Source organism: Struthio camelus, chromosome 4 (genome assembly GCF_040807025.1).
Source record: "Struthio camelus isolate bStrCam1 chromosome 4, bStrCam1.hap1, whole genome shotgun sequence".
Lineage (NCBI taxonomy): Eukaryota > Metazoa > Chordata > Aves > Struthioniformes > Struthionidae > Struthio > Struthio camelus.
Window position 1 is genome coordinate 71,008,251 of NC_090945.1, and position 24,885 is coordinate 71,033,135.

General features: G+C 39.2%; 1 long non-coding RNA gene across 2 annotated transcripts in view; it reads left to right on the forward strand.

The window, feature by feature from the left end:
• The first annotated feature begins 512 nt into the window (after positions 1-512).
• LOC104151411 (uncharacterized) overlaps positions 513-24,885 on the forward strand; it is a 45,431-nt gene continuing 21,058 nt past the window's right edge. The window contains exons 1-6 of one of the 2 annotated variants that reach the window (XR_011141096.1): positions 513-4,732; positions 5,067-5,178; positions 6,743-6,826; positions 9,001-9,148; positions 13,015-13,187; positions 24,708-24,802. This is a non-coding gene — a long non-coding RNA (uncharacterized lncRNA). Of the gene's footprint in view, positions 4,733-5,066; positions 5,179-6,742; positions 6,827-9,000; positions 9,149-13,014; positions 13,188-24,303; positions 24,630-24,707; positions 24,803-24,885 lie in introns of those variants that run through there. The other variant, XR_695777.2, reaches the window with a different exon arrangement.

Sequence of the window (24,885 nt, forward strand, 5' to 3'; positions counted from 1 at the left end):
GGCAAGATTAATTTTTTTCTCCCTTCTGAGACGGCAGAGCTCATGATGGTGATCTGATTTGAAATTTTTTGGCATGGTGCCTTTTCTACTCTGCCACCATAAACTGACAGAGCTAAGCATCCCTCTCCTTTCAAACAGCAAAAAACACAGCCAAGCATCTAGGTTAGTCTGTACAGTCTGTACATGGCATTTAAAGTGTTTGAACGGAAACGTTACCCTTTGAGCTGTATCTCTGCCAGATGACACAGCTAGTATTGAATTCTACCAAATTAAACAAAAACAAGCCTCTTTATTAGAGGAACTAAACTGAACTGAATGCTACAGAGCTGGGTGCTTTGCAGCTTGGCCTGATCTTTCCGACAGTCTCGGATGTGCTGTTGACTCCACTGGAGCAGCTGGAAAGTGGACAGACACAGGAGGATCATATGATTGAAGTTCAAAGTGCAAGCATGCACTAATCAGAGGGAAGATGGTTATTTCTTAATCTCTCACAGTAAAGCCCATGTGTTTGGTTGATCATGTGTTGCTGTTTAACAGCTTCTGAGATATTTCTGTACTGTGTCAATAGCTATTACTGCAGCACTTTTGATTTCACATCCCTCGTTTTGTAGTTTTAACTTCTCTCTTTCTTGATAGTTTTCAAAGCAGCCTGCTGGTCCAGCGCACAACACAGATGAAGAAAATGAGGTCTGACTCAGAATACAATGGCATAAAAATACAAGACCCTTACTCCCAGGGCTGAACAGGTGCTCTTTTGCCTGGGTATGCATAATAAACTATTTCCAAGCATGAATGAGATTTGTCTCATTATGGATATACAACTTCAGCCTCACTCCATCACCTCTCTTTGGAAATAACATTCTATTGACTCCAATAGCAACATCTCAGGGGAAGACTCAGACCACCTGGACAGTGTTTTAATTTCAGCCTAACATAATTATGCTCTTTTGAAGCCTTTAACAATACTCACTTAATGTGATGAATTGGATAGACAGGTAGAACCAGGGTACCATCACTGATGCTTCATATGGTGCTTCTAGTAACTGCCATGCTCCTGACCCTGGTGGAAACGTTAATATCTCCTTTTATCAGATTTCGGCTCTGTGCTACTTAGTAAGTATTTGCTGCTAGGGTTGCTGCTAGTGCTCACTACCAGTTCTCACTGGCAGAGATACGGGGTTAGTCAGAGGTAAAAATTCTCAATCAATCTTTTCAAACAAGAGTATGAGTCCCTCCTATTTGACATATTATTAAAGATTTCTTCAGAGTTTTCACTCGGAGTTGCAGAAAGTAAGCTGCCAGAGAAAGACAGATACCTGGGTGCAAGCGGTTTTCTCTTCGTTTCTAAGAGAAGATGTGGGTAGTCTGATGACTGTCGTACGTGCAGGCAGAAGTTCGCATTTGTTACATGCATTTTGCATTAGCGCATTGCAAAAATCTGGTGCTGACTGTAAATATCAGCAAACCACTGTTTTCATATGTGCAATAAAAGTTGGGAGAACAAGTCATAATGTCCAGAGGCAGTTCAATAGATTATTTTCTTCATTTGTGTAGTGCACTGGCCTGTTGAGATGGCTTAGCTATAAAACAAAGCAGGCACACTTATATGTATATATTTTTTTATCCAGGTCACTTGGATCTTGAAGTGAAGATCAGCTGCTCTGTCAGGCCAAAAGGAATGTTGTTAGTTCCACAGTTAGTAAAACAAATCAGCAGGGCATGACTCTCTGTTTGTTCTCTGTGAAAACCAACTCTTCCCTAGTGCTGGAGGTGAAAGGGTACATTTTTTGCTTTGGCACATGAAATGTCTGAATCTCAGCCACTTCACAGTTCTAGCAGAGCTCATTCTCAGCAGAGCTTGGTGGCAACCAGAAATATCTGTTAAGGCAGCCGGACCCGGAGTGTATTTGGCCCTTTCCCGAAGTGCTTCTGAAAAGTACATGAGTAATTTGCTAATGAGCTGCTGAAGATTATTATTTCTTGTATAAAACATTGAGTAGAAATGTTATGGCTTTGTGGGCTGCTTGTTTGATGCTTACATTTTGCCACAGCATCAACAAGGTCCCTGTTGAGGCACAGGCACTCCAGGGCGTGATGGGCAGCTGCAGAGATCTGGCATGGCTCTTCTCACTTTCCTCCTCTTTTTGGTAAAACTTGATTTGACAGAGAAATGAGAGGAGAATTGCTGTGAACTAAGCCATAGGACAAAAATAATGCAACTGATTGCTCCCATGTTTCCTAGAATCTGTAGGTGAATGGCAATATCACATAAAATTAGCAAGCCGTTTTAGTAAAGGTACCTGATTTGATGTGAGGAGAGATTAGATTAGCATGCTACAACTTGGAAAAGAGGTGAGTGAAGGAAAGATGACAGAAGTCTATGAAATTGTGGAAGATAGACAAAAATCAGATTGGAAATGGTTATTTACTGTTTCTCACAGTTTCATTACCTACCTGCCTTGCATGATCAGGTAACTGGGATTTAAAATAAATGAAATGAATTCTTTTTTGCATGCACTACAATTAATCTGGGGAAGCCACAGGATGTTGTGGATGCTAAAAGTATAACTTGCTTCAAAAAACTATTACCTGGATTTGTGGGAAAAAAGATCCTCAAGGGCTGTTAAACACAGAGATAGATATAACATCCGGCTCAGCAAGCCCTAAATTTCTAAAAGCTTAGAGGACATACAGTGGAGAGTATCCAGGTAGCCTTGTACTTTTTCTACAGTCTTTCCTTATACATTAGTTCCAGATTTTGGCCTAAATATACCTTTGGTCTTTCAGTTTTAGTACTGCTGTTAAAAGAAGAGTGGAAAAGGTCCTGTTTGATGCCTATCAATTAGTGTGTTGATCAAGTCAAGCCTTTGTTTCATGCTTCCATTATCTCTGCAAAGTAGCAAATTCAGAGGAATAGTTGTAAATTAACTGAAGTTCTAGCAAAAGCAGGAGGAATTCCTCAAATCCAGAGTCTTAATTCTTTTCAGAAATAGTGTCTTTTCCCTCTGTGCGAAAAATTTCTGAAAAATGCCAACAGTGGAGCAAAGCCACTCATTTTGTAAGTCCGAGCTTAATTTTTCAGTACTTCTCTGTGTCCTTTTTAACCTTTGGTGCTCCTTAAAGCTTTTCTGTGTGTTTCAAAAGACACACATGTTTGATTGAACAACAGTGGCCATTCTGTTGCCTCTGTCAGCACAGTTTTAAGTTTACTTTTTCAAGATACTTTCATTTGCATTAGTTGTCTTTTAACTTGATCTGTATATGATAATTTAATGCTGATGACTGTATGAAATGAAGTCCTATTTTTATAGCTCAGCATTTGGCACTGAGGGTTTCCCATTATTGTGCTATTGTAAATTTTGAAATTGTTAGATTTTCCTGGATTACACGTCTGTTAATGTTTATATTCATATAATTTAAATATCTGGTTTTAGTGATAACGTTAGTGTTTAAAAGATAATATTCTTAATCATTGATATGGGCTTTGTGAATGTAGAAGACATGGGAGAGATTTGAGAAAAGAGAGTTCTGGGATGGCTCGGAGGAGCAGCGGTTTCCTTCAGGTCCTGTTTCTTGACTTCAGAAGAATCAAAGTTAGGAGAGCTTTAAGCTCTTTTTAATCCCTGATCTCTTAGTCTTGTTTTGAGGGACTTTTCAGAATGATCAGTCTGCTCTCCTGGAGCTTCTCTGTTCCACCTCCAGCTTTCTCCTCTGGCACACATTGAAATCACAGGACAGATTATTAACATCTTTATGGTCTGTCTCTGCAAAACAGCAGAGGAGGATGAGACGACACTTTTACCACCAGTACTTATATATGGCACCCTTAAGAGGAGGTTAATTATAGGAACTTTCTAAAGAGACGGTTGAAAAGGTAAGCCAGTTTCTCTGTTTAACGGCCCTGGAAATCTCCCCTTAATGTAAGAAAATAAGCGAGGTGGGTACCAAGGCTTTGGGTGGAGGAACAGTTTACAACAGGCTGGGGAAAAACTGCAGCATGATGCATTTTACGTAGGTTTCAGCCCTGTGCCAAGCACAGGTGCTCGGGCCTCGGACATTTGGTGTACCAATATCATCAATACTATCGATCCATTTGTCTCCCAGCTATTTCCTAGCTGTGCTGCGGTGTAAATCCTTCCAGTGCAGCTTCAAGCAAAGCAATTTTTCATTCACAGGCTGTAATAGAGCTCTGTGTATCCTCCCCTCCCTTTTTTCGGGGGAAGGGGGGAAGGTCAGGAAAGTATTCATAAAGAACACATATATGCTGTTGTGATGCTGGACATGTACGCTAGTCAGGTGCCTGAAGAGAGCCTGATGAAGAAGCTGGAGTGTTACCATGTAGGACAGTTGTTAAATCGCTTTCCCCCTTAACTAGTGACATTTGAGTTAAACTAATGAGAAGCACGTCTGCTGCAATGCAGTATACGTTTTTTCTTGGAGACTGCTTTTTCAGCTTATGTACTGTTTCACCAACACTCAGCTACCATTACAACTGATTAATGATGCCTTTCATTAAAGGGAAACTATTATGGACGGCCTTATTTGATCTACTTTGAAACTTTTCTATTTCTGATCATCATCTGCCGTCCCTCCCTTCTCCTCCTTCTCATCTTTTCTCAGAAATGATAAGCGAGGCAAGAGATAATGCATTCACAGCCTTTGAACAACTGCTGTACATATGGCACATGATGAAAATCAGACAAAAAGCAAAGTGATATTCTCGATAAAACAGGTACTTCTACATTAATAATTTGCCATCATCTAAATTGCCGTAAAAATCTCAGCTAGACTGATATAAGCCTAATGCCTCCTGCACAATAGGCAGGTTTTAAAGTACAAAGCTGCATCTCATCTCTGATAAAATCTGTATTTTAATGGAATTTGCTGTATAGGAGATGGCCTCAGGATTTCTACTGCTAGGGTATTTAGCTGCTTGCTTTAGGCTTATCTGACCTTGCCTGTTTTATGCTTAGCTGTTTGCAAGGAGTTTTCTGTAATACTGGAAGGACAAAGCACTCGGTTTTGATCTTTCTGAACCTACAAAAATGAATATCTGTTCCGGATAGGCCCGCAGATCTACTGGATGGAGACTGACGGGTGTGCCCTCCACAGGGTATTTTCCCTCGCTGAAACTGGCTTACACCTTGTGGAGGTCTTTTTCATTTCATGCAAAGAAAGGTAGGTGTGTGCGGGGGGCGGGGGATGTTTCCCCTTTGGTTACAAAGGTGACTGCAGTCTTTGGAGTCTTCTGAAAAATGGTGAAGTGGAATGGCAGGAATTGCCAGAGAAGTACAGGCTGAGCGGAGCAAAGAAGACCCTTTCAGGGGTTTTGGCATTGACCTCTTCTCTTGTGTGACAATGTGCAGAGGACATGACTTATTCCCACTCCCATTCATTAATTGGTCATGGAAGAACTTTGTAAGATTGGGCAGGAAGAACTGAGATTGCACACTAGAGAGGAAAACACGTTTTCAGAAGACCATAGACCAATTGCAGCTTGGGAAGATTCATAAAGAATATATGAACCTGTTGATAAATTCCTTTAAAAATATTCAGACTACCACAAAGGCAGCACCCTGTCTAATGCTGTGATAGGAAGATGAGGGAATGAGGGACACCTCTGTTATGGGTACAAAGTTCCAAATATTTTTACACGACGATTCATTAATCAGGTAAGACTTACTATTTATTGACTGCGTTAGCCTCCATTCAGCTAAACTTTGACTTCTCCCATGCTGTATTCTAATTTTCTTGAAAAATACTCCACTCAATCCAAGCCTGCTTTCATGTTATCCAAACACAGGGAAAACAAATAGATTTAGCAGCTTGTCTAGAAAGTACCTGGACTCTAAGAGAAAAAGATAAAGGCAAAACAGCCAAGGTTCCCATAGATGTGAGGCCTTGGCTTAATTAACTCCAATCATGGCAGAAGGCAGCCTGTCAGTCCAAACATCTCAGGATGCTGCTGCTGCTGCCATGGTGCCACTCAGCTAGAGGCACCCACTCTTGACAGTAGAACCATTATCAAAGTTGTATTTAGTACTATCACATCACTGAAACAAATAATCCCCATTAAAAAATTGGTGTAAAAAGCAAGAAGTTTTTGCTGGCTTGTTTCTTTGTACTATCTTCCAGCAACTGTTGATATAGCACATTTCCCCACTCCCTTAAACATCTGTTATATTTTTGTCCAGTGTTGAGAGATGTGCTGTGCACTATGCACTCAGGAGAACTGCTCACCAGAAATTTTTTGGTAATTATAAGGGAAAATATAGATATAGTATGTTTTCTGGTTTGGAAGAGAAAACTTCTTTACCCTGGAGTTGAAGACAGAGTACTGCACATGTGAGCAGCTTCTTAAATATGATAGAGCACAGCATACGAGGAACACAAGTGCAGTGAATGGCTTCTCAAGGACAGGAGCTGTTCAAAGCATTTCTGGCCCATAAATACTATTCCAATTATCCACTAGAACAAACGGGATGAGTATTAAATGTGGGACATTAGAAATCAATACAGGAAGATGTTACAGAACTCAGTGGACTATGATATTAGAAATGTGCTTTATTTAAATGGATGTAAAGTCAGAATCTTTACTAGCTTTATTCAGAGCAACAAGCAACATGATACAAGCTTTTTTGTGATGTCTAAAATGTATTTTTAAGCTGAGATCTTTGGTAATGTTCTCAATTTTGCAGGTCTTGAATGGTTTGTTTATATGATCTTTTCCCTCTCCTTACAGTGTATTTCAGCATTACAGTCTCTTACTAGATGTGGACTTCACAAAGTGTATTAAATACAAACTAAAGAGAAGAAAAAATCTGAGGTAATACAGTGCTTTAGTTCCATATATGAGCACAATGAGGTCAATTAACAGTGCATTGATGAACATTCAATCTACACGGAGGTGAAAGGAATAAGGAACACATTGAAACTGAATGCTTCAGTCCAGCAATTTTCAGCAACTAGTGCATATACTGATACTGATTTATCTTAGTTGGCCTTTTAGATTGTGGGGACTCCTTGCACTGCACTTGATATATCGGCGTTATTACTTTCTTAAGCAAGAGTGTGAGAGGGAGCACAGCAGAACAAAAGGCAGAAAACAGCTGGTAGAGTCAAGGGCCTCATTTTCTGTCAGTTCAAATCTCAGAGGACTTCATAGCACTTGCAGTCCCTTCTTCTCTCTCTTCTCCTCCACACTACCCTTTTCATGGCTTATCCAGTCTTTGAAATTCCCTATATTCACTGCAAAGTCCATTACAAAATAACTCCAGTTATGTTCAGCTCTTTTCTCAGAGATGTATCCTGCCAATTTCTAACCACCAGTTGTGGTTTTGAACACCGCCTTCACCACCTTATCTACTCAGTGCCTAATTATGGAAGGTTATGCAGGACTTGGAAAAACGGCAAGTGGTAGTGACCAAAGTATGTAATCTTAACAGTACCTTGTTAATGCTGGAGATGGTGTCTTAATCTAAATATCTAATTAGATACTATGATTGTGGTTTATTTTGCTGCAGAGCCCCTTGTCAAATACATGAGAGTTTTTGAATGCAGATCAATAGCAGTACAAAGCTAGTTTGCTCTCCTGCTATTTTAGTTTTGCACTAGAGGTTTGCTGGCAGTCTGTAGGTGGAGTGTTGTTGGCCAGGTTGCTCAGGTCTCATATTCCTCTTTGAACTGCCCGTTTTTCGAATAGGAAGATTCTTTACTGTCTTTGGAAATACTTAGAAGTATCTCATTTTAGATATAAACTATAACTTTTTACAGAAAAAAAAAAAGTGATCAAAAGAGGTCTTTCCTCTTCCCCCTCCTTTTTTTTGGTAATATAAGAATATGCAATGAGTGGCATTTCATCACTTCTGTCTGTGGGAATAATGTGCACCTTTCCCTTTCACTTGTTCATTTTTCTCCCCTCTCTCCTGCTCTCACCCCCTTTTTTTTTTAAATTGTTCTCCTCCAAGTACGCTTGTGGGCACTGTTATAAAGTCCAGTAATATATTCCAAAATGTTATGCTTTTAGAGCACTTAAAATTTCTAAAAAAACAGGGGAGCCAAAAAATGAAGTAAATTTAAATAAAGAAAAATCCTAGATTTCACTTCTGCTATTAAAAAGTTTCATAAAGGAATAAAGAAAAGGAGAAAAGGGTATGAAAGAGGAATTCTTTCTATTGCTGATTCAGAATTTAATATTAATAGTTTGTTCTATGATAATTTTTTTCAGATGGGAGATTTTAATGAAAATTTCATTTTAGATGTTTTTCCTCCAAAATCATGAGAAATATTTCCGGGATCTGAAGTCACAGTTTAAATACCTGTGCACTAAGTAGGTTTCCCATGAAGTGATTCACACCACCTGTTTTAGGATGCAGTGAATCTTGCCTCTCTGTCGGTCAGTGGAAAATGGCACTCCACTGATGAGAAGGAGATGAGTGTAGAAAACTAGTTTTGGAAAGACACTTATGTTTTAGACAGCAGAAGTTAGAAGCAGTGCCCCAGTGGGCAGCCCCATGAATTTTTAAGTGCTCAGATTATTGTGGTACTCTGCCCTATAGTCTCTAGACTGCAAGTTCTTGAGGCGCAAATTATGCATGTGTGTTCACAGCACTGAGCATAGTAGGGCCATGATTATGGTTAGGGATAATACCGAGTACTGCCGAGTGCTGTTAGTACCATTCTGTACACAAAATTACGTACAAATTATGGAACTGCTAAGTCTGTTGTCTTGGAATATCATGGGCGATCATTAAGGCCAACAAATTGCTGGGATACCCTTACTGAACCAGAATCTCTTTCTTTTTAGTTTTCTGCTGAATAGCCATAGCTGTTCTGGGTTACATGATCCATTTCAGTACCACTTTGTGCAAAAAGAGGCATGCTTTTGCACATAAATGAGCTTGGTTTTGGTTCAATTTTGTTTTCTCAGGGAAGGAAAAGTTTACTTATTTTCTCTGCAAGTGAACACAGCACCCATTCTGCCTGTTTTCCTCTAAACAGGAGAGAGGACAAGCTTGCACCAAAATGTTTGGGCCCAGACTGGGCCAAAATGAGACGTAGATTTGAAAGAGCCCATGGTGAATATTCGTAGGCCTGAACTCAAGAAACAAAAGGCTGGATCTGAACTTTTGAAGACCAGCTGGTACAGGTAATGCTGCTATTCGTAACTACTTCCACTTTTACCCTGAACTTTACAAAAACCTGTAAGTAATCAGATTACAACTGAATAGAGAGGTGAAAGTCTGCAGAAAGGTACAGGCAGTATTTCAGAATACCCAAATGTGGTGCTTCTAAGAGCAGGCAGAGCATAAGGTCCCTCTTTTATCCTGGGCTTCTGAAAATGCAGGTGAAAGGAAAGGGTTGTGGGGAGAAAGCAATTTGTCTGTGGAAATGCCTGCTTTTCTGGCTCTGGCTTATATTATTCTGTGCTTCTGTATTTATTTTGGCATATTAATTTTATCATATTAAACAATGCCAAAGGTGTTCATGTGACATTGCCATATATTTTAGATAACATACAGCACAGAGAGTTTTAACATGTATGAAGCTGAAAATAACAAATACATGGGATTTCTTTTATGGTATTAAACATTTAATATTACAAACCTGAGAGTGAGCCTAGCTTCGGATCTATAGGTCTGAAGCGTATGATTCAGTGAGAGCAGTACCAGACCAGTAGTTTCTGAGTCTGTCTATTCTTGCTCCCCTAATGATATATCTACTGTCTCATGCACTTCCTGACCCGTCAGTATCCCTGTTATAGATCATGTATGCCCTATCTTCAGGCACCTGGTAGATTTTTCTGTGCTGGAAGTTGTAGTTGGCTTCCAGAAGACTTTTTTATTGGTCGACTTGAGTTTATACCTTTCTCAAAAGGGTGTCACTAATATATCAATCTAGTTAAAGCAGCTCCTAATAGTGGGTCTACCAGATAAATAACAGGCATGACAATGACTTACTGTATATTCTGTAAGTATCCAAAAATAGATATTAAAGCAAACTCTGATTTGTAGTACTTTGACTCCTTAGTTACACTGGAAAGGATTAGTAGCTCTACACCATATTTCAGTTTTCTAGGACTATGGAATAATTCAGGTTGGAAGGGACCTCCAGAGGTCTTCAGTCCAGCCTCTCTCGCCCTCCCTCTGTGCACTGCAGGGAAGAGTCTGGCGCCATCCCTCCCTGGCACTGCAGCTCCAGGTGCTGCCAGGCGCCCCCGGGGCCATTGCTGCTCCCCGCTGCGTTAGCCAGCTCCCTCTGCAAGCTCCCGCCCCAACCAGCTGGGTCGTCCTCTCCAGTTTACTACTGTCTTACAAACAGTAGAAACCGCAGAAATACTTTTCGTTACTGTAAAAACTCTTGCTGTTATTTCAGTAACACTTATCAGCTACTTCTTCTGCAGCTTCAACAGACTTAGTCTAAAAATTTTTGTCAAAGCAATTTGTTGGAAAACACCGTGCAGATGAACTCAGGCTTTTTGTAGTGTGTACCCATTTCAATGAAAATTATCGGGGAAAAAATTTCCAGTTCAAAGCATTTTTGTTTAGAATTGCTATAATTGGAGAAGATCAGAATTGTATTTTGAAATATTGCCTGCATAGCTGTGCGCTTTGTTTTTCCATGACCTATCAGTTTTAGGCATGACATGATGTGACATTTTTATACAACTACTACCGTGTATTGTGAAATAAAGTAAAATAAAATTGTAACAGTATAATGAGCAGATAAAAATAAATACACTTTGGGATAAATACTTTATTTTGCAATAGGAACCAACATTTTGCCTAAACACTTTCAAGGTGAGAATTTTTGCTGTTTAGCAGTACTACCAAAACATTTGTTTTTTTCTTCTACTGAAAATGGAAAAAAAAAATCCAAATTTCTACTAAAATAGACATGTCCGGTTTGTCCAGACCTAACTCTAAATGCTGCCAGACAGTGCTTTCTAATGTGTTGCTCTGAAAGACCGGAGTAATCAATAGAAAAGACTTCAGTTGTCTTAAAAGGTAGCATGAATGTTACTGATCTTAGTCTGCATCTTATCCTGATGTTTCAACATTTCATTTTATACTTTTTCACTGTCTGGGTCTAGTTAGGGCATTGAAATTAATTTTCTTGGCATGATTAATCTTCCCTTTATTTTTGTACAATGAGTAAGTGGTCACATGAATTTTACTTGGGTATTTTATATACAGCTTTAAATGTATATATGAAATATATATTTTTATGCTCTTCAAAAGACCAAATATACAGCAAACTTTTTAGGCTCTGATCTGACCACAGATAAAGCAAAAGGTCTCAGACAGAATCCTCAGTTGGTGCAAATAAACAACATTTCATCGACTTCAATGGAGGTACTCCAATATGTGCCAGTGATGAACAGGAATATGCAAGAAAAGCATTGCAAGAGCCATGAAGAAAACAAAAGCACTCAAATATTCTGATAAACCGTGACTGTGTCTGGATCCCTAGAGAGGTGCATTCTGGAAATACACCAGGAACTGCAATTACAGTGTGGATAAAGGAAGACAATGAAACCATCTTATTTTAGATTCATAGGGTCAGAAAACAGAAATTGCATAGCTTATATTTCACCCCTTCAGAAACCACAGATGTTAACAAGGGAGGGAGAGCACAGCACTAGAAGCAGAGGAATTTGCTGCATCACATGTAAAAGCTTTTAGAAGTGACTATTTTCAGGTGCTTAAGAAAATAACAATGCAGAGTTAATTCAGCAAATGGGGTTAGCCAGAAGTTTGAAGAGCTGAGGCTGAAACTTGAGGTACAGCTGAATATTTACAGCTTTGCTCAGTCTTAATCCTAATGCTGCAGCACGAATACATTTTCATAATCTCTGTGCTTGTGAGTCATCCTGGCGTCCTTTGCAGTACAAATTCACACTGGGCTATGTAATTATTTTTAGAAAATGGGAACTTTGTCATCTTTGCCATGCAGAGGGATCGAGTGATGCAGTTGGATCCCCATTGCTTTCCTGAACTTGTGACAATGAGGAACAAGTTCATACCAGTGATTATTCATGAGCTTTGTCATAATCAGGATGTGTATATGTAGATACAGAGCTGCTGGGAACAGTTTCAATTAGAGCTCTGTGTGCTTGGGACTAGTGATGCCTGCTTCAGGCTTTGCAAGCCGATGAAAATAACCTTCCAAATACAGTATCTCAGACCTGAAAAGCCTGCAGGGCTTCCTGTCCTGAAGGAAGGATATGGCAAAGGGAGAAAAATATTCTGTGTGATAGAATGCTTTCTTTACTGGAAAAAAGTATGGACAGGTAATACTTGGGATTACCGGGCAGTTAAAGGGGCTGTGTAATGAGCTATGGAGACCTTCACCTTTAGGTCGTCTGTGACCAGAAGTCTTTATCATCTGTCAGCTGTTTAGTGGAATCTGTGAAATAAGTGTTGTCCTCTGTCCCTGTGAGGGGATATATATATATATATATGTATATATAACACATACATCATACAGCTACAGACAGCCCAAATGGCACCTATTGGCACATTGGCAAGCACAAGAGAAGCACTAACGTCAATCGTAGTTTTGAGGTTGAACTACTCCTCATACCTAGTTATTTCTCTTATGTTTGGGGCTTGCTTTTACTTTAGATTGACCTTGATTGTAGGATTATTTACAGTGTCTTTCTCCCCTCTGCCAGTGACTATTTAATATCAAATGTATACAGAAGGCTGGGAATTGGAATCACTTCCCTTCCAGAAGTAGGTCCAGTAGAGTAGCCCTTCTGGTTCAGACCCGAAGTCTGCCTAAGCTGGTACCCTGTTCTGAGTCAGTGTTCAGAGAAGAGTATAATAACGAAGATAAGTGTAGAAATACCCTTCTACTGATATGCATCCTCCCTCAGCAACAGTGATTTGAAAATTTTTTGGGGAAGATGAAATTGTCCCTGCCTTTGTACTGAATAGCTACTGATGGGCCTATAATCTGTGAATTGGTCTGATCTTTTGGGGAACACGTTTATATTTTTGCTCTCTACAGCATGACATCAATGAGTTTGGAGTGTCCAGCTCCTTCCTGCGTGCTGCGTTCTCTTTCCAGCTCCATTAGCCTTCCAATGCTGTTGAACAAGTCACAGCTTCAGTGGGAGAACTAAATATGAAGTCTGAATCACAGCCTTCTGGTCTGGGCACTTCCCAGGGCGATGGAAAAAGGTAGGTTTCAAACCCTATGGCTGAGAAAAGACTGGAAACCCATTAACCCTTATTTATTACATGAAGGGAGTGAGACAGTTGTGGCTCTGCCACTCACCATGTAATAGAAAGGAAGCCGTTGCTGCGTTGCTTTGTGAGAAGCCCAGTGCTGCTAGTGCCTTGCACATGCTCTGAGCTGAGTTATTATTTTGAGCACATCTGTTCCGGGGCCATTTTTGCCTTTGATCCTGTCTCTTTGCTCACTTCCGTTAAGCAGGTAACAACCTTTTGGGCAGTCCAAGTAAGGGGAGGGAGAGGCAGGACGCCTGGTATTATTCTGGTCATTATACAGAGGGAGGCAGCTGTTTTAGCAAGGCCAACATGCCCACATGGGGAAGTGCACCTAGCAACCTCATTCCCATGCCTTGCCTTTGACCTGTCCCTTCGCCCCATGCATTGTTCTAGGGACAACAACTATGACTAATTTCCCAGTATGAAGAGCAAAAGGAGAGCAAAGGGAGAGCAAAGGGAACTGAAGTACCAGTTGCCCAGTTTCCCTGCTCGTGCAATGCTGTCCATGCAGTTCAGGTTTTAAAGCAATCCGGTAAGAAACAATATGTTGGCAGCCTCTGGACAAGCCTCTGGGTGGATTTTCACAGTAAGATCAAATTATTTTTTCCTATACATTTAATATTCATTGTAATTTGTCCATCGATTAAGCTGGACCTTTGTAGATAATCAATAATTATTGTACGCTTCTGAACAACATATTGAGAATCCTAAAAATTAAGAGAACTTCTGACCACTATTTCACACTTCCTGTATGGTTTCAAAAATAAAACAACCCCCTAAATCCCCAACAATATGGGGGAAGGGGGTTCGGGGAGAGGGGAGACTGAAGGAGGGAACAAAATATCCTAGAAAGCATTTCAAGGAATAATTGTTCTCTACAGTGAATATTTCTGTGTTCTGTTTGGAAGTTGTCATGCAACAGCTAGGAGCCTGCACAGAGAGTAAATTAAAGTAACTGATTGAGTCTGATAAACTGATTGAAGATCTAGATAAAAAAACAATAAGTCAAAAGCACACTGCATAAAATCACAAATCCATAAACTCTACCACAGTGGAACTCCCCTCTAATGAATCCCATAAAAGTGAAACTCTGCAGGACCTCTCGGAGGTTCCTACCTTGTTTAATAAAGTGCCTCCATTTTATACAGTTCCTGATAAATGAAAGCCGTCACCCTGTCGCAGCTGCCTACGCCTTGTTAAGAACTTTCCAAAGAATTCACCTTACAGGTTACTGGATAAACATGGGTTCGAAGTATAGAGCCCCTGACAGCGACAGTGTGTTGCTGCTGAAGGTGTTTAGGGGGATGTCTTAAACATATTTCTGAGGCAGATACAACAGCACTTTACACACTGACTCATTATGCTGTTTCCTGGTTCAGTGCCATTGGGAAATGTAGACACCTATATCTTCTGAAATATTGACGAGGGAATTCTAGGAAAACCAGGCACCTAAATGTCTCTGAGCGTTGCTGTCTAGAGCACTAATGAAGCTAATGGTAATGCTTAGATTCCATGATATTCTTTTCCTATGCAGTAAACAACAACAACAAAAAGCCCAAATAATTGGACTGAATCAAAAGTTTTGACCCAGTTCTATAATTTCCAAAACTTAATGTTTTTTGGCTTAAAGCTATTTCTGTTAACCGCATTTTTAGTATAAGTTGCCGTGAATAAAATCATTGTTGTTTCATGCAAGTGAAAAGTACCCACTCGGAGAAAGCATTACAGAGAATTCCAGTATTTTTCACCTTGAGGTTTTGTTCTGCTGTGTGAACCTCAGAGATTTTCATCTGAATGAATATTTTGAGAATTGCCTGTTTCTAAATTTGCCAATTATGCTTGCAGGAGCTGAATATTTTCTGACTTAAATAATATATTTTCTTCAGATAAAGAAAATCCTACTTCTCATAAATATTTCATCAGAAAAATGAAAACATGTGAGCTTGTCTTGCAGATAAGATGTCAAGGTTTTAGGGAAAAAATTGCTAAGTTGTTGTTGAATTTCAAAAAGAAAACTAAGGAAGAAATGCAGAATAAAGTAAATTAGGTGAAAAAATAAATATATAGCACATACATTTATATACTTACAGTGAGTGTGCAATTCCTGCAATTATGTATGCAAATAACCAGTTATTAGAAATTGTTAATCTTGATGTGGTAAGAAAATACATATGCACATTTTATCATAACTATATATTGAATTGCATATGCAAATTGGTATTTATTTTTGTATTTGCTGATTTACAAAAATATTTTTTCCCTGCTATATATATGTGTGTGCATGGCTTACATATACACTACACAATACTTTATTCTGAAGTGCACTTGTTTTAGAACTATATGCAGTGAAAAATAGATTTGAACTACTTTTAATTTAAATTCAAATCCCTAGATAAAAATTCATATTATAGCAGCTGTTTGGAACTGTTGATCTTTCTTGACATATTACCATTGCTGGCAATGGGATGCACTTTGTGAAATTTCAACTTTCCAAGTCAAGGGGTTAACATTTAATCAATAGTTCTCACTGTTATGGGCTCTACTGGGAAATACTAGGTTGTGATATACGCTATGCATCATGAAGCAGGAGTTAGAGTCTGGTAGAAAAATAATCTGATTGCACAGTTTCACTGACAGTGCTCTACTCATACATTTTCTGTACTTCATTATTTTCCATAAAGGGCACACAAAATTTCCACAATCTTTTCCATTATGGTGTCTAAAGGATGTCACATGGCAGATTGTCATTGTGTTCTCAAATGTTTTTCCGTGCTCCTGTTAAAATCTATGCCTGGTTCCCTTTGGGAGTTACCTAGGCATATTAATAAATTGGAGTGGAATGAACTGGTGCTCAGTTGTTCCAATTAAGGTACAGGTATGGGGGTTGCTACCTAATATAACTGGCAAAAGTGCATATGTGTTATATTAAAATATAAAGATTGGTCAGAACAAAAATCCTTGATCTAAATATTCCTAAACTTTGAAAAAATTTAAATCCAGGGTCATAAATGAGTAGATTTAAAACCAAAAGGGATAGCTATGGCCATCTAATACAGGAAAAGTCAGTGATGTTAGTAGTTAGATTATCCTAATTTATATGAAGGACTAGTCCATGCTCTAAGCTGGATACCAAAGGCATATGTCATGTCACAAGCCTGCCCTCAAGTCTGGCCAACATTTGGATGATGGCCTGCTCTCACAGCCAGCTCTGGTGGGACAGACTTCTGAGCCTGCTCAAGCCAGTCCTACTTCTGCAACCCTTGCTGAGCAAGGCATGGCCACAACAGGCGGACTTGCTGAAAACATACTAAGGAATTTTAGAGTGTTGTCAGTTTCTGTGAAAAAGCAAATTTCTCTTAAACATATTATCTTCAGTAAAAATTTCTTGGTACTGTGTATACCTTTTTCCTTCTCTGTCTGAAAAACATCAACACCTCAGTGCAGCTTTTCAGGACTAGTTTTCATGTTTTGAGTGAAAGTATGATGTTTTCATAAGAGCGCACATTTCCCTATTGGCTCCGTCATCTCCAGGGTCCCATAAGAGTCAGCAGAAGACATTCTCACTGCCTTAGCCTGACCTTTGTGGAAGGGAAATCCTTAAATGACTCCAGGTACTACAAAGGTTTCCTGCCCACTGCAGACAACGAATGGTGATCACAGGCAGTCCTCTCATCCTAGATCATAACAGGAGGTGATGACAGTCTGGGAGAAGTTTTAGGTCAACACTCGGTTTGGAGATAAATATTATATGAGGATATTGAGTAGACAGAGGGACGAGAAGAATTCTTTTTTTTTTTCTGTTTTTAGGATATATGCTCAAAATTGTTTCTCTCTCTAAGCCATACTCCCATCAGCAGTTCCATATGTGTTTCTTTTCACGCTAAAGCTTTACCCTGGGGTTTTGTAGGTAAAATGATAACACAGAGGAATTGTGTGCTATCTTTAATTACAGATATGCTTGCTATTCCCCTCACAATCCTGAAAGAACAGTCAGTTGAAAGAGAAAACAGATCATTCTTTCAGTATATTTGTCAATAATTTTTACATCACAAATAGCAATGACAACTTGCAATGTATCTGTTTACAGGGAGGTGTTATATGGCAACTGTTTAGTATACATGTCACTAAAACTAACCATCTAATCTGAAGGAATGATTATTTTGCTACCTAACTTAAAGGAGACCACTCCCTGTAAATCACTTATGCATTGTGTGTGTATATGTTTTCCTTTACTGCCAGTTTTAGGGGAATTTCTAAAGTAATCCCCCAATAAATAATTTAATTAGTGAACTATAAAGGTTGCAAATGTGTTATAGTGGAGCAGTACCATTCCAAAACAAGGCTACAGCTTCCTTACAGGAACAGTATATGCTTAAAAAATTTGTACTATTAGAATGTCTGGAAATGAGCTTCTAAGGAATCCAGCCAATTTCTTTTTTTCCATATTATCTTTTATTTTCACCAAATGTTTCTATTACCCACATTCATCTTCCTCCCTGAACCTGTGGGAGAGTCTGACCATCACTTCAGCTGCAAGTAGCTCAAAGAGATGCAAATGGAGAAGAGTCTAATCCTGTCACTATTATATAAGGTTTTTTTTTTTTTTTGGCAATGTTCTCCTGACCCAGAGAGTGTGAGACTCTTAAAAATCAAACCAAACCAGATTGCACGTGGGATGACTTAACATAACAACATATCATGCACACAACAGCTTGGACATAAGGAAAAAGCAGTGCCACTTTTGGACAGCTCATCAGTTCTCACCTTCATGTAGCTCTGCTTCTGTTGAGAGCTTATATACATGCCCACCTTTCCCTTCACACACATACGCCCCTTTTAGTACTAGCGTCAATATGTATGAATTAAATTTTATTTTAGTTAGTTAGAGGTCCCTGGTTTCCTGTAAAGTCAGGTCACATTCATAGACTGTGGATGATGGCTGTAAATGATTTGTGGCTCTGAATTGTCTTAGTCTGTGAATGCCTAAGTGCATAGCATAACATTCGTGGAGTAAAAAGTAACCCTGTTTGCTTTACTGAGTTCATGCTGAACCATTTCCCAGTTAATGTTTCATGTTGCTTGTCATGTGACATACGCATTTGACAACTCCGAGTGATAAATCCGGTGAACACAGCTTAGTGGCCCATTCCAGCTGGAGCCAGGGGTTCATATCCTGCTGTGACCAACTCAGCCTTGGCTCCTGCTAAGGGAAATTCAATGTGTGCCACAGCTTACCAGGACAACCAAAGCCCGATGACAAAGCTCTGATGTGGAACTGGGATACTAAACACCAATGTCCTCATTGCCTTTCCATGGGCATTACAAATTGTATTGAACTTTTTAAATATTTGGCGTTTCCCTCCAGGCTCGTGGTGATCTTTCTACTTGCCCTTGCTGCTTGTACAGTGAGCTTCCCCACAGGTTGTTTCCCCTGACCTCAAAAGTGGCTTCACTTAATGTTTTGCTCAGTATTTTACTCCGTTTATAAAGCAGAGTGCGATTTCACATCAGCGCATGGGATCTTCACATGCTGCACCTTATGCGCTGTTAGGCAAGATACAAGTTAGGAAAAATTTGGCCTTCGCAGCAGAAAAGAGGATGTCACCTGAACACTGTATCCAGAACTAGTGACTTGGTATTGCTGTATGACTGGAGTGAGACAGAGCAAAACAAAACATGCGAATTCATGTGATAAAGATTCAGTACAAGGTAGTAATTTACTCTGGCTGCTGACTATATTCAGCTAGATTTAAATATCTTAATATTTAATTATCTACATTCATCTTACTGAAATGCACATAAAGGAACTTCTTCAAAGAAATTAGCTTTGAACATTATTTACAGACAAGGTGACAGCTGTCTAATTCATTCTCTTGTGCCAAGGGAGAACAGCAAAGTGATGTAAAAAGGTTTTGAACTGTATTATTTAATTCACACGATAAATTTCAAGTAGAGTCATGTGGCTGGGTTCTATTTGGTTCACTGCTTTTCTGCCAATTTTCTCATTAGATATTTGCACATCTACATCCAGCCCACCTAAATAATTTCTCTAGTTATCTTAAAAAATCTTTCAATAGCGAAAGACTGTTTTTCCAACACTGTATTCTTTCTGTGTAGGCATGCATATGTAGCATGAAACACTCTCAATAGCACAATATTATCTGTCTTGAAGGCCTCGAGGCAGAAAAATGTTAATTTAGCATAGTTACTTTCCCATGATGGTAGTATACTCTGCACTGAGCAAGTTCTCTTCTGCGCTGAGTTGCTTATTGCTTTGCCACAGCTTGATGGCGAATGTCAGGAAAACAGCATTGCAGGTGAACAGCTAGAAAGACCTCACCAGGTTCTGTCCAGTGATGAAGGGAGGCAGCTGTCTGTAGTGAAAAAATCAGACCACTTTTAGCTTTGATTCTTCTCATAAAACAGAATTGGGAATGCTGTGTTCTGCAATTTCTATAATCCTTTTAGCACTGAGCTGTGTAATGCCAGTCTTTCACTAAAATACTCTTGAGGATAAGGAAGAATGGATATACTCCTGACCTTACCAAACTTAGCATTTTGGAGAGAAGAAGCCAAACTTTAAAGTCAAACAGCTAGCGTGTCAGTCCAGAGCACAGTAAATGAAATAAGACTGAAAAGCTGAGATGTAAAAAGGTTAAAATCTATGTTTCAGGAGTAGGCTTTGCAGCAAGTGATTGCTCTGATGTAGATTAAGCTGTACACTGACCTTTCAAAGAATAAGCATTTTTCTCAACTGTCACTGTATCAATGCACAAAACAAGCAATATCATTAGGGAAGGCACCCAGGCTGGCAGACTTTGAAGAGATTATGTCGATGAGTCACAACCCATCCGTTCAGCAAATGCAGTGAAGGTTAAAGCTTGTATGTATAGAATAAAGTTGACTGAATAACTGCAATTACGTTGCTCCCTTACAAAAAAAAAAAAAAAAAAAAAAAGATAGGGGATTATTTAGAGTTAGTGTGCTCCAAAATATTTTAAAAGGAGGGGAGAGGCTAAAATCAGCTAGGGTGAATCCCTCAAACCTTTGCATTTACATGTGTCCCATACTCAATGGGAGGCAGCTTTCTTAGCCTATGAAGATTATTATGATTATTATGATTTCAAACATTTTTTTCACTTTGTATTTTGCAAAAGATGTTGGAGAAATATGCTCTGCAAAATACCTAACTTGTTAGGACTCAGCTACAGACAAGAATTTGAATCTGGAACTTTCTTTTAAGCAGATATCATGTATTTAAGATATTTCTTGGTGGTTTTTGTCGAACATATATTTTTTCAAACATTTTAGTAAATCAAAAATTGCTAGTGAAAAAAAATTGTATCAGAGTAATTTGTCACCAGTGCTGTGTGCACATGCTGTAATCAAAGCCTGACTTTAGATAGGAATTTGACAACTGATTCAAGTAAGTAGGTAGGTCTACAGCAAAGTTTCTGCAAACTGTTACCAAATACACCAACTCACCTGTATCCATACTGTTGCTGTATCATTCATGTGAGTGTTAGGTCTTTTAAGCCATGTCCAGTGGTTCTTAGCAGTTGGTAAATTGAGTGACTCTGGGATATTTTCCCTGCAGTTCACAAAAAAATGTGATTGCTCTTTTTTAACTCACAAAAGAAATTATGGGATCAGGAAGATATCAATGCACAAAGGTTTAGGCTGTGCCAAGTTGGTGGATTATTTCTTCCCTGTGCGCTACAGTCAGTTATAAACACCTCAGATGAACCAGTTGCTGAAAGTGCTTCCACCCTGCAGGGGTGATCTTGCATGGCAATGGGTGTAATGAATGCGCTGTTATTAGGCATACTGCCAAACTAAACTCAATCGAACTACATTGGCCAATAAATGAAGAGGTGGTGGCATGAATTTCAACACTGAAATTCAGTGCAAGTCTGCCAGGGAGTGAGGGCTTGCTCAAGGAGTTGAACTGTGTGTTACCACATCTTCAATGCAGCAGAATACAAACTAGCAAGATTAAAACTAGATTTGGTATATTTATTCATGTTGCAATCAAACTTCCATGATGGAGAACAGATGCTCTAAGTGCATGGGTTTTGTGTGTGAACAGTTGGTGACTGGAGGGATCTAATTCAGGTAGATGTCTGGGTTAATACAGCAGTCGAGCATGGCCTCAGACTGGAAGAACAGCAAACCACGATCAGTTGAAGCCTTTCCTTCAACACATATGCAACTGGGGAAAAATGGTCAATATCTAGCTCTCTACGAATGGCCTTTGCAAACAAGACAGATATTTCAACTCAAAAAAAGCAATAATAAGGCGAAAAAAATTGACTTCCATTATCCAACCCCTTCATCTGTGCATGAAACCCAAGATCAGACTAATCCCTAGTTGATCACAGCTCACCGAACCACTTCACATATGTCAATCAAGGTTATGAATGCTACAAAGTGCAGCCCGACGGGAGGAATTTTACATGCTTGACTCAATCCCTTTGAAGAGTATCACTGATCTGGGTGATGCTAGCATCAGTCTTTGTCCTACCAAGTTTGAAAAGAGCAGTAGGAGAAATGAAGGTGGGAAAAAGAGGCCACAACTGTACAGGCTTCAGCTTCAGCTACTTCAAAATGAAGCCAAAGAGACAGACAAGTGATACAGGAAGACATCAAATGTGTCTTCTGAATGCATATGCATAAACCATTCCTATACATGTGCTTGACGTCTGAAGCCATACGAAATTTCAGAATGAATCTGGAGATCACAGTGATCACAGAACAGTAGCTCGTGGCTCTTCTTATTATGTTCCTCTTCAGTTAAGAAGTACAGCAGAGCAGAGCACGGCATAAATGCCCTGTCCTCACCAGTTCTGTTGATGGTGTAACTCTGCTCATGATGGACCAGTGCTACTCATAGTGAAATCTCATCTTCTGTCTGCTCACTGACTTTGCAGTAAGTACATGATTGAAGCATAGTAATACTTTTATATCTATTATATATGCATATCTATTCTGTACAAACCTTGCCACGTGGTGTTTTAATGTGGACTGTTATTAAGCCACATGCGTTTCCACAAGTGTCTTCTGTTAAAAAACTCCAGGCTTGTGATCCCTCTATAACCTCTGTCTTCACAACCTGTAAAGGTCCCTTATACATATTTACAATGCTATCTTTCCTTCTTTTCTTATTTCTTTGATCTTTAAGAGAGATACAAACAAAAGCAGCATTTAAGCCCTCCTAGTAGTCCATCCTGAATATAAGCAAGCATCAGCAACGTTTGCTTCGTCCTGGATCTCCCATTTCATATTCCCTATATATTTAATTGGCATTGCCCTACAAATACATGCAAGGTGGGAGACTTTCCTTCACGTTTTCCTTGATTTAACAGTAGTCTCATTGTGTTTTGCCATTTTCTTCTCCCTTAGACTAAGGCTGATGTCAGTCTGGACTTCATACTACAGACTCCTTGCCCAATTTGCAGCAGAAATCTGAAAATCTGAATGTGAATCCTTAAATGATTAAGAAGAACCTCTGCCAGAAGCTGTAGCCAAGCTGTTTTACCAGTTCAAATAACCTAGATTAGCACTAGAAAAGGTCCTTCATAGATCTGTTAGTAATTGGATTTAGACTCATTTCAGTTTCTGAACAGTTTCATCCACTTACAGGGTCACTGCTCATGCTTTCCTTCAGGTTTAGCAGTCTGAAGTTTGTCCATCTGGACTAGGTGGTCCAATAAATGAAGACTTGCTCATCACACTATGCCTGAGAGTTGCTGGAGGGTTTACAGAATCTATGACACTTAAGGAGAAGACTGGTTTGCACTCTACCAAGGTTAATAGCTTTGCAGAACTCAGAAAAGCATTTACAATTGTTCTTGACTGACTCATCATAACAGCAAGCAAGTGCTTATATATAATCATACCTTTTGGGAACTGTCTCAGATCATTTGTCTGCCTCAAAGGATGTTCCTCACAGCTATTCATCTGAAAGACATCAAATGACTCAAATTGGCCACTTGGCTTTCATTTCTAACAGAAACAGTGTACAATTCAGCATTACTTTGTTGTTTACACATCTTAAGCAAGAAGCACAGAAATGGCACTTTTATGTGTCAGAAGTGGTTTCTTTCGTACTAATGAGTAAAAATTTCCTCTATTTTTTCACCCTTTTGCAAAGTCTATTATGTCAATTTGATTTGTTTCATGGGATATGCTGGACTGAAAAGGTATGAATGTGCTTTCTGGCCACTAATGCTTTTCAGCTGACTTCAAGCTCTTCAATGTATAGTGCATTACTAGTGCATACAAAGAGAAGCCAACGAGCCTTTAACAAAGACTGTGATATTTTAAAAACAACAGAAAATGGCAACTTGGCTTCACAATTTTAACATAAAGAGCTCATCCTTTCCTGAAAATGACAGGTGAAGAAATGTTAAATATTTCCCTTTCAACTGTCCATATAATTACAGAAGAAATCTTACTTTCTCATACTATCTGCCTTCTGGATTAACTTTTAGTTAATTTAAATGATTAGAGGCAATATTTCAATCAATTCTTTTCAGAGAACACCAGGCTAACCACCTCTGAACTTTTTTAGAGCAGTTCATGAAAAAGTCCCCGTGGCGCCACCCCCCCCCCCCCCCCCCCCGCAACAATTCCACAGCTGCTTCCTTTTTCACAGCATGGCTTGGCTAATTTTTCCTTTCTATATTAAAGAAGATGTACAGTGAGAGGAAAGAACTTCTAGGACCGGATTGATTCTGTTTCCTGCTCTTTGAGTAGTCGAGGCATAAAGGGAACATAAGACCAGTGTGTGAGTGATACTACCAGTAGGCATGTAATGGCTTTACAACCATTTTGTAGTGTGTTTTACACAAGTCAAGGGACACAGCGTGCTGGGATGATAGTGACCTGGCCCAACAGTCCTCTGAGCAGCCTGACTGCATCTTCTCCTTCAGATATTGAAATAATAGAACAGTTTACTACTACAAAAAAACTGACAGATAAAAAAACGGAAAGAATGTATGATGTCCCCATGCCAATGCATCATTTTTATTACCTTTAATACCTTAATACCATTACCTTGCAGCAAAGAAGGATCCTGCTGAAAGAAACGCTTCCAAGACTTGTTTCCAAGTCTCCAGAAAAGGTGGCACAGTCATCAAGGAAGTATCTTCGTTTCTTAGTGTCTTCTGCTTTTGCTCTGTGGCCGTACCTTCATTTCAAAGTGCACTTATAAAGCGATATCTGAAACGTCAGTGAAATAATTGGGAGGACTCTTCAATGTCAATGAACTGCACTGGACCTAACAAGTACTATTTTATCAGGGTGTACAATGGATAAACCTTTTATTTAACAATTGAAATAAGACTTGTATGATTAACTATGGAAATGATCCTAAGCTGTTTAAATCAAATGTAGATTATTATTATTATATTAAATCAGTAATACCAATCTAGTAATTTAAAGATTGCTTTTATTTTTTTTTTGCAGATATATGCAGTTGGAGGGAGGTTGATTTCACACTTTGAAAGTAGAAAGCTTTTCTTATAACAACTTTTCTCAGTGGAAGTAATTGCCTTTGGAAGGTGAGATTTTCGTAAGCCTCTCCACAGATTAGTTCTCTTGGATCTTATCTGCAGTAGCAAAAAAATTGAACCTGTATTTTCTT